Raw genomic sequence first — 18,704 nt, forward strand, 5'->3', positions numbered from 1 at the left:
CTTAGAGACCAACTAAGTTTGTTCTGGGTTTAAGCTTTTGTGTGCATGCAGACTTCTTCAGATACACTGAAACAGAAGTCACCAGACCCTTATATATTGTGGGCGGGTGAGGTGGGGTTTTTCTCAGGAGGGTAGTAGGAGATGGGTGATTGACTCAATGGGTATGGTAAACCTGTTGATGACTGTTAATGACTGCAATGTAGTGATGTATGGAAGTGAGAGCTGGACCGTAAAGAAGGCTGATCGCCGAAGAATGGATGCTTTTGAATTATGGTGCTGGAGGAGACTCTTGAGAGTACCATGGACTGCAAGAAGATCAAACCTATCCATTCTGAAGGAAAGCAGCCCTGAGCGCTCACTGGAAGGACAGATCCTGAAGTTGAGGCTCCAAGACTTTGGCCACCTCATGAGAAGAGAAGACTCCCTGGAAAAGACCCTGATGTTGGGAAAGATGGAGGGCACAAGGAGAAGGGGATGACAGAGGACGAGATGGTTGGACAGTGTTGTCGAAGCTACAAATATGAGCCTGACCAAACTGCGGGAGGCAGTGGAAGACAGGAGTACCTGGCATGCTCTGGTCCATGGGGTCACGAAGAGTCGGACACGACTAAACGACTAAACAACAACAACAAGGACTGCAATTAGTCCTACAGGAAAAAGCAAGGGATAGTATGCAAATGGACACACCGGTGGGTAATGCAGAATCAATTTGCAATGAGTTTTTATTTTTGGAATGAAAGCAATTTCTCAAGAAGCACTTTTCGGTGGGTGTGGGGAGGAGAAAAAGGAATAGATCTACATTGAGTGTGAACAGCATAGAAAAATCAAGTATTCAGTCTCCATTGAAAGTTTACAGTTTGCAAACAGCGTTCTCTGACACCTTTTATTTGCCCTGACTCTGCAAAAAGCACAACGAATTGTGTGATCTGAGAAGGATGCAAATCCTCCGAGTGCACAGCTGAGCTGCAAGCCCTGCCTTACAGTTATTCAAAGCCTCATAATACCACCCCATAGACTGCATGCGTGGAATTGCAAAGAACATGGAAACTGCTTGCATATTTGCTGGGAACCTGTCTGCTGAGATGTTTCCCCCTCTGCTTTGATCTTCCTGTAGCAGATCTTCCTGCAAAGGAACTAGCTGTAATTGCTCACTTTGTACAATATCAAAGCCTTTCCCCAGCTCAGCTGTTCCCTGCTGAAGTTGGATGGAATCAGACAAAGGGCTATATATCACCAGAATCAGTGTTCCCCTTCCCTGCTCAAAATTAATTAAATAAAACTAAGGCTCCAATCCTAGACCAATTTAGGTGGTAATAAGTACCTTTACTTCCAAGGACACTTTCATAGAATTGTGCTGTGTTTTATTCATTAACTATTTAACTCGATTAAAGTTTGAAGCGCTAAAATTGAATCAAACATACAAAAAAAAGTGCATGGTGCTCTGGAACTATATCTCATCAGATTGCAGAAAGGAAAATAAATAAATTTGTGCATGCAGTGGCAGAGCTTCATGCTCCAGCACTGGGGGCAGAGAGCAGGCAGGGGCGGGGCTGGCGTGTGTCCTGGGGGCGAGGCGCCCAGCGTGGCACCCTGGGCATTGTGTTGCCAGAGGCGGCGCGCTCCTCCTGCACTCCTCTTCCTCTGCCAGTGTGTGCATGAAGAAACAATTCAGCCTGTCAGAGAGAAGGCCTCAGCCTTAGCTTTCTCCCTGGAAAGATTTGTACATTGAAATTTACAAAAAGAAAGATTCCAATTGATTTTAAGATTGTGGTTTAATGTTGCAACCTGCCTTGGGACCATACACTGAAGGTCAGGTTAATAATCATAAATGCAATACAGTCATACCTTGGGTTGAAGTAGCTTTGGGATAAGCATTTTCGGGTTGTCCTCCATGGCGACCCAGAAGTAATGGAGCACGTTACTTCTGGGTTTTGCATCTCGCACATGCGCAGATGCTCAAAATGACGTCACGCGCATGCACGGAAGCGGCAAATCGCAACCCGCGCACGCGCAGATGTGGGTTGCGTTCGCTTCAGGATGTGAACAGGGTTCCAGAATGGATCCCGTTCGCATCCAGAGGTACCACTGTAGTGCACTTGTAATATGAGGTGGTATAGTCTAGATTTTGACACTGGGAGAGACCTATTCCACACCTTATAAGAAAAGAAAGAATATTCTGCTTTTAAAGGCATCCCATTTACATGACACCTGTCTTAGCGCGAGAGGGAGGGGTGGGCTTCTCTTTGCCTTCCTCTACTCAGCATGCCTCTTTCCTTTCCTGACTAACTTCTCTGCATTTTATCATCTAAGCCTGCTCAGAAACACCATATCTTGCCAGGGTACGTGGGAGTTGATATTTCCTACACCTGGCAACACAAAACTACATTTCCCAAGCACCCTGTGTCCTCCTTGTTGGTGCCACTGGTTCCTCTCTGCACCCCTCATCGTGTGGTACTCTTATGCCATGCTTTTAAATTTAAGTTGCTTAGAGACTTCTTAAGTGTCAAGCAACCGATCAATCAAATAATAATGAAATTAAACATTGCAGGGTAAAGCTGATAGATAAATGAAGGAGTATGCCTGAAGGAGCATCTCCACCCCCATCGTTCTGCCTGGACACTAAGATCCAGCGCTGAGGGCCTTCTGGTGGTTCCTCACTACAAGAAGCCAAGTTGCAGGGAACCAGGCAGAGGGCCTTCTTGGTAGTGGCACCCGCCCTGTGGAACGCCCTCCCACCAGGTGTCAAAGAAAGAAAAAACTACCAGACTTTTAGAAAACATCTGAAGGCAGCCCTGTTTAGGGAGGCTTTTAATATTTGATGAATTATAGTATTTTAATCTGTTGTTGGAAGCCACCCAGAGTGTCTGGGGAAACCCAGCCAGATGGGTGGGGTATAAATAATAAATTATTATTATTATTATTATTATTATTATTATTATTATTATTATTATTACAAATGGAGCCTCTATGTTTAGGATACCTCTGATTATTTCGTGCGGGTATTCAGTGACACAGCAGAGCCCACAGGATAGCTCGACTGGTAGAGCATGAGACACTGAATTTCAGGGTCATAGGTTTGAGCCCCAAGTTGGGAAAAAGGTTCCTGCATTGCATGGGGTTGGACTAGATTGCATGGGGTTGAACTCTGCTTGATCAGGCTGCAATGCAATGCAGTATGCTGCAAGCAAAATAAATATAATCTTGAGCCTGTTTGCTTGATTTCATCAAACTTAATTTAAGTCCCTTGCAACGGATTTGTAACAGTGGCACAACGAGTGCCTGATGCACCAGAGCGAATAAAATTAAGGCGAGCAAAGGCTTCAGAAACAAAACAGAGGCTCACAGATTGTGATTGCAAATATTTGTGGAAGATGTCAAATTCTGTTTGCCCGCTGATATGGAAATGCCTTCGCTGATTACAGCTCTAGCATGTCAGGGATTCCTTGTTGCGCAGTCTCCGACAACCACCAGATGGCGCAGCATGTATCTATGACAGCTCAGAAGTACATCCCTAATTCTGGAACAGTTTTTGTGAACTATTGACGTGCATGGAAAAGCCCTAGAGTTACTTGCTAACATGGAAATACCCTGAATAATGTGTTAACACTGTTAATTATTTTGTTAGCATGTGTCTGCCGCAGCTCAGAAGAAGTACGCCTGCCTTCTAAACTCTCAGATAGTTTGCGTCAATTATGGAAGTGCATGGAAGTTTTTCCCCAGAATTATTTGTTCTGGGAGTCTGCAAAGGTTGGAAAAAGTTACCTGCTCAATGAATGCAGCACTGGAGCTACAGGTTTAGCCACCACCAATCCTACCTGCCAGTCACGCCTGTGGCAGAAAATAAAGGCCTGTAGCTGAATACAGCCTCAGAATAATAGGATTGGAATTAACTCAGAAGGTCATTTAGGCACTGCAAGGAAGCTGCTACCCCAACAGCCCTGAAACACAGACCCCCCCCCAGCCCGATGCTTTGAATCAGAGGTCACCAGGGCAAAACAGGTGCAAAACGCCAGCACCCTGACTACAACTTCATTAACATCCACCTAAAACTTCACTAGCATCTCTCGGTATTGTGAACAACACCGACCTTACCTTTTGTTGGTATCTTCATGAACTTACCTAAAAAGATAAAGAACACAAAAGACTGAGTTAAGCACTTGAAAAATCCACCAAAATCAGACCATTATAAGTTCATCTTAGGTTGGGTAGTTCGCAAGTCTCTGTGCCTTTGCATAAGGTTTTGTATTTTTTTCAGAAGATTGATAAAGAATGTATAATCATTTTGGTAATTATTGTGTGTATATTAGTCACCAATATGCTGTGTGAGTCGTACAACTTCTCTCAGCAGCACAGGTTGCATTTTTCTAGCATTACTTAATCAGAGGTCGGCAACCTTATCCGAGGATGGGCCGGTCAATGCTCCATCTGTTGGAAGATGGGCCAGAGTGTGTGCACATGTGTGCTCTTCCGGATCAGAGGAGCACCCATGCGCGTGCGCACATGCTATTTCCGGTGCTCCTCTGAGTCAGAAGTGCACCGGAAATAGCATGTGCGCATACGCACGGGCACTTCTCCATCCCACACGTGTGCGCACACAGTATATCCAGCACACATTTGGGTTGGAGCAGTGCCTGTGCACATCCGCACAGGTGCCATCAACCTGGAAGTCAGTTCCTGCGCCGTGCTGAACCGCACTGCACTGTGCTGCGCCGGTAAGAGCGGGTGGCGGGGGGCAGCAGGGGTCGCCATGGGCCTGTTACACAAGCCTTGTGGACCGCTACCGGCCCATGGACCTTAGGTTGCCAACCCCTGCTTTGAATCCTCAAACAAAGGAGAGTCAGTCACTTTCCACAGGAGCCGAGTTGCTTTGCTAGATAGATAGGTGCTCCGCTTCTGGGCTTCCTAAAAGGATCTGGCCAAACAATGTGGGGAAAAGGATATTGGAGCATTGGTCTGATGATCTAGCAGAGTTCTTACAATCTTATTGTCAGGGAACTGCCATCGGCTCAGAGGCGAGAAATAGAAGGGCAGTTGTGTTACAGGGAGCCTCCGAAAATCTTGCGAAGCAGCTCCTCTTCCGGGGAGGAGGAAAGCCCCACCTCCAGTGGAGAAGAGGTAGAAGGACCAGAGGATGCTAGAAAGAGCCTTAACACTGCACCTGAGCAAGCCGGTGAGGGGGAAAATATGTCCTTGCCATCGCCCATTCTGCGCAGTGGTTTGGGGCACAGAGAGGGGAGGAGACGGTTGGGGGTAATGAAACTTTTATGTTGGGGGAGGTCCAAAAGAAGACCACTCCCAGATTCTGCTAGCGATTGAGGCAGACGTGAGCTTTGGGGCTCTTCACTGTAAATAGTTTGCAGCAAAATAAAGCCTGTAAAACACAGGTCAGAGTCCTGCCTGGTTACTCTCGAGCAACCACACCAGCACCTGACACTTACGTTCTCCACATCCACGTTGAGCAACAAGCCTTAAGCTCATACCCTCCAATATTTCTCTGATGAAAACATGGGACACCCACTGCTATCTTTCCAAAAAAAGAGGTGCTGGAACTCACTATGAATACCTCCCTTGTTGTCTTATAATGGCAATGGTGCCCACCTAAGAGGTGCTGGAACTGAGTTCTGGTGAGTTCCAGCTGAAAAAAAAGCCCTTGGGACGTCCTATTCCATGCCCTTCAACATTTCTCTGATGAAAATAGGGACATATATTTTATTTATTAAGTTTATATACTGCCCTATACCCGGAGCTCTCAAGGCGGTTCACAGAAAAGATCACAATATATAAAATCAAATATATAAAATCAAAATCAAAACAATAACCTTTCCTCCCCAAAAAGAGCCACACTTTAGAAAGGTATAGGATGTCAACAAAATCAACCAAAGGCCTGGTTAAAAAGGAATGTTTTTGTGTGGCACCTAAAGGCACCAGGTGAACTTCCCTGGGGAGGGTGTTCAACAGACAGGGAACCACTGCAGAGAAGGCCCCGTTCTCATGTTGCCACCCTCCTGCCACATCTCCAACATTTGTCTTATGAAAATAGGGATGATCTAAGGGGGCATTCCAGGATCAAATCAGAAACTAGGGCAGCTTCTGTGAATCTGGGATTGTCCCTGGAAAATAGGGACACTTGGAGGGTCTGTAAGCTGCTTCCAATAGGGTTCATATGACAAGCAATAGGGTTCACTTTACTGGGGGGGGTGTTTAATGTGCTTTATGTAGCTCTATTAAAGGAAATGTGCTCTTGAGCTGGCTTATCCAGTACAATGGCATCGCTGCGCACACCATCATCTCTGGCAGGCAGTAATAAGTACGCAAAAAATAAACAAACTTCAGTGGCAATTTCCTTTCTTGGCTCTTTTTCAGAGTAAAAATTGTGAGAGGCCCGGAGTGAAGCCGTTTGTCAAGAGAGGGGAAGAAAGCGGAAACTCGCCGACTTAAGGATCCCGATTCCAGACTTTGCCATGCAATCCTGGGAGGTTTCATACTGAGAGCAGAGTCCCGGCCTGGCACCAGGAACTCATAGCCAGGAAATGTTTATATTGCAGTCAGAAATTGACACCTGGTTGATCTGGGAAGCAGGCAAACACAGTGCTTCACATCATCAAGTAGGCCCTTCTTGCTTACTCTGCATTCCCCAAAAGCAGAGGTTGTCTCATTGCAAGGATATTGTCCAGTTGCCAGTAACTCTCCTTTAATTTAGGGATTGGGAGCCTCAGGTCTGGAGGCTAAATGTGCCCCTCCAGGCATATCTCTCTGGCCCCCAGGGCTCTATCCTGCCCTCATTAGGGGTTTGTAGTTTAGCATTTCCAGTTTCGCCAAATGCTGAGGTATAGTTACCCTTAAACATCAAAAAAGTACTCCAGATAGTACATCAAGTGTACTCCAGATAGCCAATGCAATGCAAGTTGTGTATCTGGAAGTGTATGGATACACATGAGTTCAAACTTAGTATAGTTTGCTACAAACTGTCGACATGCAGAGGGCTGGGAGGCCAGCTGGCAAGCCCCAGCTCGGCCGTTTCCATCAACCGGCCCGTGGTGAAGACCATCACCTCTGCTCTGACGTAAGTCAGTGTGGCGTTCGTACGGAGCCCCTGGTCGTCTCACGGACTATTGACCCGTACATCACAAATCCGCTGCCACCAACCAGGTCCTCCCTGGTAAAATCACTTCAGTCTCAGCCAGCTTTTCAATTAATAAAGAAGAGTGTATTTTATTTCAGACACAAACAAAACTTTTACAGCATTCCAAACGTTGTTGCTCTTTACTTTCTTAGTCTTATTTTCCTCTCTCTATCTCTTCTACTTCCCCACACTCAAGAAACCACTGCCCTAACTGTCTCGCTATTACCAACTGCCTTTCTCAACCAGCCAACCCACGAAATCCAAACAACTACCCACCCACAACACCCAACGAACTCCTCCTAGAACTAGTTTTATAGACCCACTGACTCCACCCCCCTGGGTCCTGTCTGTGCAACCTATTTAACTATTTCCCCTCCAGCACTCTCTCATATATGTTAACGTCACAGTCAGCGACCCAGGCTTCTGAGCCAGGGCACACTATCAGCAGATCAAACTGTGCACACAGGAGAGGAGTGAGGCTTGTGGAAGCATACTACAACTACAGATTTATTAATCATAAATCAGGACAAAGAAACATGTTGTCTCTTTCTCATGTCATCTCAGAGAGAAAAGCAAAAGCAATACACAACGGAAGTTCCCAGCATACTGTGCTGGAATGTAAACAGACATGTGACACGCAATAATCCCATGCCTGTTCCTTAAGGTGGAATGGAAATGTCAACAGAAACTGTACCATATACAGTCATACCTTGGATCCCGAATGCCTCACGAGTCTAACGTTTTGGCTCCCGAATGCCACAAATCCGGAAGTGAGTGTTCCAGTTTGCGAACATTCTCTGGAACCCGAATGTCCGATGCGGCTTCCAATTGGCTGCAGAAGCTTCCTGCAGCCAATCGGAAGCCACGCCTTGGTTTCCAAATGTTTTGGAAGTTGAATGGACTTCCGGAACAGATTCCGTTCGACTTCTGAGGTACCACTGTAGCTGCAACTGTCTCATCACAGTGGGAATAGTGCCCCCAGGATGAGACAGCATTAGTGCTATGTAATCTGTGAATATATTAGTCACATGAGAGCACTAGCGGAGGGAGGGGGGTACAGTGGGCGCAGCCTGCCCTGGGTGTCATCCCTGAGGGGGTGACATCACCGCCTCACCCCCCTGGGATGCTAGCCGCTAGCCATGGGCAGCACCACCCTGGAATGCTCACAGTGGGCGGCACCCCCATGAGCAGCACGCCCCACCCCTGGGTGCCGGAGCAGCTAGTTCCCCTCTGCATGAGAGGTTCCTTGAACTTCCCGTCCTCTGGGAGCCAGTGTGGTGTAGTGGTTAAGAGCAGTGGACTTGTAATCTGGTGAACTAGGTTCGATTCCCTGCTCCTCCACATGCAGCTGCTGGGTGACCTTGGGCTAGTCACACTTCTCTGAAATCTCTCAGCCCCATTCACCTCACAGAGTGTTTGTTGTGGGGGAGGAAGGGAAAGGAGAATGTTAGCCGCTTTGAGACTCCTTAGGGCAGTGATAAAGCGGGATATCAAATCCAAACTCCTCTTCTTCCTCTCTGATCCTAGGATCTGTTCGCAAGGCTGAAGCAAGAGGTTCCATTTTAAAGATGAAGAACTATGAGAAGGAGCAACAGAGGCAAAAGGTAGTGAGGTCAGATGCCTTGAAGTTGCCCATCACAAGCACTAGGCAGTAGACTGAGCTGGCAAACAGGTCACGTGGACATAATCTTTCCCACTATGGTGAGCTGTATTTTGTGTATATATATATATATATATATATGCAGGTTTTGGTGTCCTCGGGTGTCTTCCCGTGTAAAAGTTGGGGTGTCTAGTCGCCTAGACACCCCAACTTTTACACGGGAAGACACCCGAGGACACCAAAACCTGCATTCCTGTACCCGTGAAAATCTACGAAAGCAAATATATATATATATATATATATATACACACAAAACATATATATATATGTTTCTAAATTACTGTATATGTGTGTGTGAAATATCTTAATAAAACATATGCAAATAAATACATGAATCCTGTTTTCTGATGTATCACCTTTAGTAAAGAATGTATTACTTTGTCCACTAAAATGAACGGTATGTTGGCTTTTTTAAACAAAAATCTTTCTAGGAAACTATTTGTAATTTAACAAAACTCCATAAAAGTAATGGATTCTGAAAGCGAAGTCACTCTTTGCAGTACACCGTGACTGGAGTTTCATCTATTCTTGGCTGTTTTCGTTCAAATAGCGTAAATATTTTGAGTGTCTTCGCCGAGCCAATTTTCAGAGAGGCCTTTTCATTAAACACTTCCAGATTCAGGTGCCTCAAAAGCAGCCCCAAATTTCCACATCGGTCTGCTGAATGCCAGGCTCGAGTTACAAAAATGACTGTGCAAGTTGGCTCATTCAAAGGTAGGCTTTCAGAAAGCATCTTGGGCAATTTTCATCAGGGCCACCAGACCTAAACAATGGAAGAAAATAATATTCAAGCCTATGTACTAGGAACAGTTTCCACTGTCAGGAGACAGCAAGCTTCTGTGTACTGGTTATAGTTCTACATGCTTAGCTTCGGAGCATAGAGTGACTTAAATAAGTCCTCTTTCATGCTGATTGGATGGCTCTAGGATGCTGAAGTCACAAAATTAAAAGACGCCTGCTTCTTGGGAGAAAAGCAATGACAAACCTAGACAGCATCTTAAAAAGCAGAGACATCACCTTGCCAACAAAGGTCCGTATAGTAAAAACTGGTTTTCCCAGTAGTGATGTATGGAAGTGAGAACTGGACCATAAAGAAGGCGGATTGCCGAAGAATTGATGCTTTTGAATTATGGTGCTGGAGGAGACTCTTGAGAGTCCCATGGACTGCAAGAAGATCAAACCTATCCATTCTGAAGGAAATCAGCCCTGAGTGCTCACTGGAAGGACAGATCCTAAAGTTGAGGCTCCAAGACTTTGGCCACCTCATGAGAAGAGAAGACTCATTGGAAAAGACTCTGATGTTGGGAAAGATTGAGGGCACAAGGAGAAGGGGACGACAGAGGATGAGATGGTTGGACAGTGTTCTCGAAGCTACCAGCATGAGTTTGAGCAGACTGCGGAAGTCAGCGGAAAACAGGAGTGCCTGGCGTGCTCTGGTCCATAGGTTCACAAAGAGTCGGACATGACTAAATGACTAAACAGCAACAACAAGGATGCTGAAGATGGAGATCTTGCTGCTGAAAGAGTGATGGGTCATTGACTCCCTACGAACCCAGGCCATTGCAACCCTGCTTGGAATTCTTCCCAGCCAACAGTCCTTCCCAGGTAATCCCCTCCCTGGCCTTGTTTATCCCCTGCTCAGATGGTTTTACCTGCCTTGATTTGTCAGGAGTTGGAATCAGGTGTAGATCAGCAATAAAACAATAAAGCAGTGAAGTTAACTCTTTATTCAAAGAAACAAAACAGCTCATCCCTAGTGGTCACAGCAACCCTTCCTAGTAAGGCAGTTGTGAGGACTGAAGGTTGCCACATTCCCACTGCTCTCTAAGGCTCCTCCCCCACAGCCTAAGGCGCCTTCATCTTGCCTCTTATTGATCTGCCATCTTCATTTTTCTGTGTGTTCTGGGAGACTGGGGGCATGGGAGCTGGTCACAGCAGGAGGGGGGGACTGCCTGGCTTCTTCAGCAGCCTGCCTCACCTCTGTCTCCTGGCCCCTGTCCTCTCCTGCCTCCGAGTCTAGACTGCTCTCTGCCACAGCCTCTTCCTGCTCACTAAACCCTGTTACCATTTCAGCTTCCGACACCTCCTCCTCCCAGGCTGCTCCCTCTTCTCCGTCTGACCACTCCTCTCACCCCATCACCAGTCCCCTGGCTCTGAGCCTTCTTCCCCTGGGGGTTCCCTTGGGGGTTCCCAAGTTGATACCTACCACCACCACCCCGCATGCAGCCAGACAAGACTATATCCTTAAGCCGTGACAATGCCTCTCTAACTTGCCTGGAGGAGATGTGTGTGTGTGTGTGTGTGTGTGTTTATAAACCTCTGGATTTTGCATGGCTTGTGTATAAAGGCGAGAGTCAGATCATTGGCTCTATCTACTTTTTGCCTCTGGCCCCCAGAAGGCTGTTTATGCGTGAATGTGGCCCCTCGGCTGGATAAATTTTGCCAGTGCCAGTGCCTGCTCTCTGAGCTCAGAAGTGCCATTCCTGAGGGACGTGCCCCGTCAGGCAATAATATGGATTTGCCTGCTACACTCAGAATGGGTGCCTGAGCTCCTTTGTGCACAATAATAGCCTATTGTTTGTCATTTTGTTCTAATTACTCATAAGATATATTGGCTCCATTTATTTTCTATTTGTTTTATGGCCTTGCCCTTATACTGGAAGGAATCAAGCTGTCAAGCAGAGACTCAACATGCTCCCTCCCTTGTGGTGGTTCGGGGAGCCGTCTAACCACATCCGGCAGAGGCCAGAGTGCCTAATTTCCTCCGATGTTCTTGTCCTCCTCGCTGACAGAATTGGGCAAAAGCCACCCGCCTTGATTTAGAAAATGATGGGAGATCTTTCTCAGATTTGTGGGGAGGGGAGAAATTTTGGGGGAAACTTACAGGAACATAGGAAGCTGCCTTTTTGTTTACACTGGCTGGCAGTGGCTCTCCAGGGTGGTTTTTGTTTTGTTTTGTTTTGTTTTTTTGTAGGGAGAATTCCTGTTCCTACCTGGAGATGCCGGGAATCAGTGGCGTAGCGTGGGTTGTCAGCACCCGGGGCAAGGCAAGTAATTTGTGCCCCCTAACCCGTGGATTTGCGCCCCTAACCCTAACCCCCAGATGTTTCGCCCGGTGTGGCCAGCTCCCCCTGCACCCCCCACGCTACACCACTGCTGGGAATTGAACGTGGAAGATCTTCTGCATGCAAGGCAGATGCTGAGGTATAGCTGTTCAGACAATCAATTCTGACCTCTTATTGCTCTGCATCCAGTAAGAAAAATGGACTGAAGATCATCTCAGGGGAGCAAGCAAAGCTAGAGCTGGCAATGGCATGTTCCTTCTCCAAAGGCAAAGGACAGGGACAAAACGGGAATCACAACTTTTCATGGCATCAATCAATCAATCAATCAATCTTTATTGCGATCAAAAACCAGACAGCAAAGTTAACAGCAGCAACATAACTGTTCGGCCTAATCTGCATACCACCCTGCTCTGCTGCATCAATTTTTCACACACACCCATTTCCCGAAATTTTCTCCATCTCTACTTGCTGGCTGACAGTGCAGTCATAAACTTGCTTGCTAGAGAGCAAGCTGCCATTGAGCTCAGTGCGAATTACTTCTGAGTCAATGTGCTTAGAATTGCGCTGTAATGGAGCTATCTGCCTAACCGTGTCGACTGAAACCAGTTCCTGAGCTGAGGAGTTCTTCCAAAGCTACGGTCTTAGAGCATGTTGCACCTAGAGGCCTGCTAGAGACCCATCGAATCCAGTATCCTCTTCCCAGAGTTGCCAAACAGATGCCTATGGAAAGCCCACAATCAGGAAAGAACAACAGGTCAGTTTTGTCCCCGTTTGTGATTCCCAGCAACTGGCAATCAGAAATTGACTGCTTCCGACAGTGGAGGTAGAATGTAGCCATTGTGGCTGGTCACCACTGATACCCTAATCCAGGGGCAGTGGCGTAGCGTGGGGGGGGTGCAGGGGGGGCCGGCCGCACCAGGCGCAACATCTGGGGGTTAGGGTTAGGGGCGCAAATCCACGGGTTAGGGGGCGCAAATCCACGGGTTAGGGGGCACAAATTACTTGCTTTGCCCCGGGTGCTGACAACCCACGCTACGCCACTGTCCAGGGGTCAGCAAACTTTTTCAGTAGGGGGCCAGTCCACTGTCCCTCAGACCTTGTGGGGGGCTGGACTATATTCTGGGGGGGGGGAATGAATTCCTATGCCCCACAAATAACCCAGAGATTGGGCCAGATCTGGCCCCCGGGCCTTAGTTTGCCTACCCATGCCCTAACCCACCTTGAATTGGTCTAATTCCCTTTTGAAACTATCAAAAGGTGACGACCATCACTACACCTTGTGATTCCCAGCGGCTGATAAGAAGAAGCAAGGGTGGCAATATCAACATTCCAGGGATTTTCTTTTCTTTTTTAATATCCCTAGTTAACATGCGATTGTTTTAATGGCTTCCCCCTTTGTCCCTGTCTTCTGTCTTTGTTCCTGGCACTCTACGCCTGCGGTTCTCAAGGGAACAGAGAGGCAGATGTGCATTAACCAGTGACGACGTTTCAGTGAACTGTACTTCCGTTCCATTTTTCTGACCTCGGGGAACCATATTTCAAGGAATGCGGTGGGAAGGAGAGAGGAACTTGCAGCTCCTTCCAGAGTTTTGCGCTCCTCAGATTGCTTCTGCTTCTCTTCATGCCTCCCCCAGCGCTGCTGCCCCTAACTGAAAGGAGTTACAGCACAGTGTCCCACGCTTGGATGCATTTATTGCTTTTGAGCTGGAGGGGTGTAGTGGCAGAGTAGGGTCTTGTCTCGGACACCAGGTGTGATGGCCTGGGATTCAGACTCGGAGGCTGAACCTGAGGAATCCCAGCCTGCACAAGAGTCCCCGCCTCCAGAACCAGCTGAGCTGGGGCTGGGGCCTGAGCCTAAAGGGTCCTCACCTATGCTGGATCTTCAGGTGCAGGCACCAGCTGAGTCTGCTCTGGCCACTGAGGTGATGGAGGATCCACTGCCTGCAGGTGCTCCACTCTCAGCCCCGTCAGAGGAAGCTGAGGTTGCCTCTGGGTCCGGTAACCCTCTAGCCTCTCCTGAGCTGCAGAGGCTCAGGGCAGAGAGGCGAAGGGAACTAAGTTCCTGCAGGAGGAGTGCTTGCCTCCAGGCCAGGAGAGGCGAGTCACCTGTGAACCGGGGCTGCCCTATGCCTCGGGGCAGATAAAAGCCAGCCAGCCCCAGTCCCAGGTTGCGGGAGCAACATTGTTGGTAGCCTGTTCCTGCCTGCACCCTGTCCTGCTCTTCTGCCAGAGTTCCTGACCTCACCCGACTCTCTGCCTTGGACCCGGCTTCAGCTTTGACAGACAGCCTCCATACCGCACCCTTGACCTCGGACTGGACTTGGACCTTGCCGCACGGTTAACCCTCGGGACCAGCACACCAGGGTTCAAACCCCATGAAGCTTGCTGGGTTGACCTTGTACCAGTCACTGTCTCTCAGCTTAACCTTCCTCACAGAGTTGTTGTGAGGACGAAATGGCAAGGGGGAGAAGCTTGCATGCCACATTTTCTCCCTTTGTTCCAGAATTTGTCCGGAATATCCCCTCTTCCCCCATCGAAATTAGGTTTATCCTGAAATGGGAAGAAAGGGAAGCACCCCCATCTCACAAAGCAAGATCTGTTTTACAGGAACCCTCAGGAGAAAACTCAACTCAACTCAGCACAGGCATACAACCTACAGCTCAGCAACTGCCCACGTTCCATCTTTCTCAAAGGAGCAGTTCTATAGGAACGGTCAAGGACATTCCTGTGCTCTGATGTTCAAATTCCATCTTTGTCAATGGGGCAATGGGGGGAAATAAACTAGGGGAGTGTGTCCTTATTGTCACCTCTAAGCTCTGGCAGAGAATTTTCTCTCAATGTGCTGCAGGCAGAATCCTGGTCTAATTCATTGACTAACCTGCACGAAGCACGTTGTTACTTGCAGCACATTGGAAGAAATAGCTTTTTGGAGAAATCAAAAATAGAAGAGTTTGCAATGGCAGTGGAGGGGCGAGCCTTAACTTGCTCTTCATTCATTGGAAGAAATAGCTTTTTGGAGAAATCAAAAATAGAAGAGTTTGCAATGGCAGTGGAGGGGCGAGCCTTAACTTGCTCTTCATTCATTCTGCTGTATCAAAGACGTATAGATGTCTCATTGTTTCCCTTTCTCCGTGTGTGTCCCATCTCATCACAATGAATGATTGTGACATGTGCTTTTAGTTTTCATGGGTGGGGGATGACAATAGCTGGAGGGACAGAGAAACCAGTTTTTGAGTCAAGACACCTCTTAAACCATGGCAAATCTGAATGAAGCTCCTCTGAGGTTAATAAAAATAAAAACTGTTTTAAAAAATGAACATGCCTAAGAGTACAATCCAGTCTCAATATACGATACGATAATCTTTATTGTCATTGTCCCATACAGAATAACGAAATTGAAAAAATCTACACCAGACATTCAAAAACCAACAAGCCTGCTATCCCAGCTATCCCAGCCTGGTTAACCCCTTAAAAACTCTGATGCCCCATAATTAAATACAATATTGTGATTCGAGGACCCGCCCCCCTCACTTGGAGATAAGAAAGACACATGGACACAGTATTTTAGGTTAATGGGCTAGAAAAGGCCACAACTTTATTGATTACAGCATGTGAGAGGTATTGGCTTAGGCATTGGGAAAAACAGCAAAGTTTGACTCCACCGACCCAGGGAGGGGTGAGTCTAACAAGGGTTAACCATCAGTAGGGGAAGCCTGTTGATGCAAATACAACTATAAGTTCTCCCCTGATGTCACCAGGAGTCGTGCCATGGCCCCCAGCCCCAGCAGGGCATCGGACAGAATCCACAACCACCGGATTCCTTTAACGGAATACCCATAAGTGAAGGGGTAGGCGATGGCCACACCCTGCCCAACATACACCATACACCAACAACACATTCCAATGCCTAACCGCCACTCGAGCCCAAGAGGCTCGCCGCCATGAAATCCGGCAGCGCAATGAGGAGAAGAGCTGCCACAGCCGCATTTCAGCGGCTAAACCCCGCCCCCGAGCTTCACACCGATTGGAAGACCGACCGGGGGCATGGCATGTCAGCAGGAACGTCGAGCAGGGGCTGAAACGCCCCCTGCGAAGCATGGGAACGGTTCCCGGTCACAATCCCTCCCCTCCAGGAGGAGGAAAGGCTTAATCCCATAGAGACTACCTTACACTGCGTTTAAAACCAAAATCGCATTTGGATAGAAACTGTTTCTCAGGCAGCTAGTCCTAGTCTTTATAACCCTGTACCTTCTTCCAGAAGGCAGAAGCTGAAAGAGATCTGCTGGGATGAGAGAGCTTGGATTCAGAAGTTTGGATTCTCATTATTATTATTATTATTATTATTATTATTATTATTATTATTACTACTACTACTACTACTACTAATCCTGTCCTTCACCCTAAGGTCCCAGGGTAGCGTAAGCCAGCGTAATTTACACCAACATTAAGTTGCCAAAAGAGGGATTCCGGGGTGGGGGTGGGGGTAGAATGGGGCAAAGAGAGACTTACACCTATTGCAATCCCTGTTCAGCTCAGTCACATGACCCTGGGCCAGATCCTCAGAACTCAGGACCAAACCCACCAGTTGGCTCAGCCGGCAGCAGCCCCTCCCAAAAGTTCGTGAGCAAAGCTTGTAACAGAAGTAGACTTAGACTGGCTATAAGTTACACTGGCCTAAGTTACGTCATCTTTATATAGCTCCCACTTACCTGATGCTCCGGGGAAAGCAGTGTTTGCTGCCTTGGTGCATCCACAGGCGCCATTTTTTCCTCCCCACGTGGCCATTGTGAGACGCTTGGCAACTTCCCTCTGGCCACCCTGGCTTGATGCCCAAGTCCTGTTTGAATGGGCCAATTGGTGCAGCTGGGACTGCGGGGCCACCTTGGCAACCGCAGTATAAAAGGAAGACTACAGCTGGACATCCTCCTTCGCATCAGAGATCATCATGGGGTTCACCACCCACCAGGTTTGGTGGTGTTCTGCCTGAAGGGGAGTGGACAGGTCAGTGTGAGGAGATAAGGTCTATCTGATTGCAGGGTGGATTTGATTTAAATCAAATTGATTGAAATCACGGTATAAATCACTACTCAGTAAGATTTGATTTAAATCTTCTTTTTTGCGGAAAGACTCATTCTTAGTGGTATAATCTTAATATTTACAACCATTTTTGGAATAATAAATTTTCAGAGTAGTTTTTACAGTTATATCGAAAATTACTGATTTGGTTATACTGTTAGAAATGCATAGAGACAGATAATTATGAAATTACTGTGAGGTTTAATAAGTTAACTGTTTATATTTGGACAACCTTTCTGCTGTACTTTATTGGAAGGAGAAAAACAATCATTTCCTTAATAAAAATTTAACTAAAACAATAACATTATACCATTTGTATCCATGTTTGTTAACTGATGTGGTTAAATGGGGTTTTTTTAAAAAGAAAAAAGAAAAAAAACAGAGACTGAGTTTGAGCACACATGAAGAACTTGAAACAAATCCTTATTTTGACTATAATGTAACTTAAATAGAAAACCATCTTTAGAAAGATTTTTCCTCCCAAAGCATTTTATTTTAAAAATCCGATTTAAATAAATCATTGATTTTTATCTTCCCTGTTCGGTTGCTCAAATTGGGGCTAGGTAGAATTTCCCCTCCTGCAGACTAATTGCACGGTCTACAGATTTCCACCTGCCTCATAGCAAATGGCACAACTTTGGTGGATAAGGCATTGGGTTGCATCCTTTTGCTGATTGGGTGCCCTATTAAAGGGGTCCAGGAGGGGTCCACACAGGGGTTGAAGGGCCATAGCACCTAGTACATCTCAGGGGTGACCTCTCAACTCAGATTTGACCCTACCTAAAAAGCAGAGACATCACCTTGCCAACAAAGATCCATATAGTTAAAGCTATGGTTTTCCCAGTAGTGATGTATGGAAGTGAGAGCTAGACCACAAAGAAGGCTGGTCGCCAAAGAATTGATGCTTTTGAATTATGGTGCTGGAGGAGACTCTTGAGAGTCCCATGGACTGCAAGAAGATCAAACCTATCCATTCTGAAGGAAATCAGCCCTGAGTGCTCATTGGAAGGACAGATTCTGAAGCTGAGACTCCAATACTTTGGCCACCTCATGATAAGAGAAGACTCTCTGGAAAAGACCCTGATGTTGGGAAAGATGGAGGGCACAAGGAGAAGGGGATGACAGAGGACGAGATGGTTGGACAGTGTTCTCGAAGCTACCAGCATGAGTTTGACCAAACTGCGGGAGGCAGTGGAAGACAGGAGTGCCTGGTGTGCTCTGGTCCATGGGGTCATGAAGAGTCGGACACGACTAAACGACTAAACAACAACAACAACTTTTCAACCAGCAGTCGGGTGGCTGGGTGCTGGATGCATACTCAATGCCTTGTCCCAAACCTACTTACATCTGCAATCAATAAAGTTGTTGCCCATTTCAACCAAATACAAATGTCATGTGTCTTATTTCTACAGTTCGCCTCTCACCGTGCTGCAGGCCTGGGCATGCAATGAGGCTTGCCAGCAACCTTCTCCTCAAACATTTCCTATAAATTCAGGGCTATTTTAAGGGTAATGGCAATTTGTGGCTAGGTCTACTTAACAGGCAAAAGTAATCAGGTGAAACACAGGAGCGAGGCCCCTTCAGATCTTAAATCACATGGAGGTTCATAGTCTGGTGGCACTTCCAAATGTTTTGGGCTACAACTTCCACCAGTCAGCATGGCAGGTCAAAATGTATGGAGGGCACCCAGCTGCGGAAGGCTGCCCTGATCTAAGAACCAACAAAGGCCACTCTGACTTGCAATAAAGTCAGCGGGGAAAGGAGATCTCTCCTTTGACTG

General features: G+C 47.0%; 2 long non-coding RNA genes across 2 annotated transcripts in view; both read right to left on the reverse strand.

Annotated features, from left to right (window-relative positions):
- Positions 1 to 18,704, reverse strand: part of LOC309378900 — a 485,967-nt gene that overhangs the window by 376,186 nt on the left and 91,077 nt on the right. The gene's annotated exons all lie outside the window — the stretch shown is intronic.
- LOC309379796 lies at positions 9,192 to 14,819 on the reverse strand. Its single transcript, XR_014172649.1, has 3 exons — positions 14,727 to 14,819; positions 13,125 to 13,493; positions 9,192 to 9,546 (listed from the first exon to the last, which is right to left on the reverse strand). It is a non-coding gene; the product is annotated as an uncharacterized lncRNA (long non-coding RNA).

This window comes from Podarcis melisellensis (assembly GCF_964234715.1).
Source record: "Podarcis melisellensis genome assembly, chromosome: 10".
NCBI classification, from domain to species: Eukaryota; Metazoa; Chordata; class Lepidosauria; order Squamata; family Lacertidae; genus Podarcis; species Podarcis melisellensis.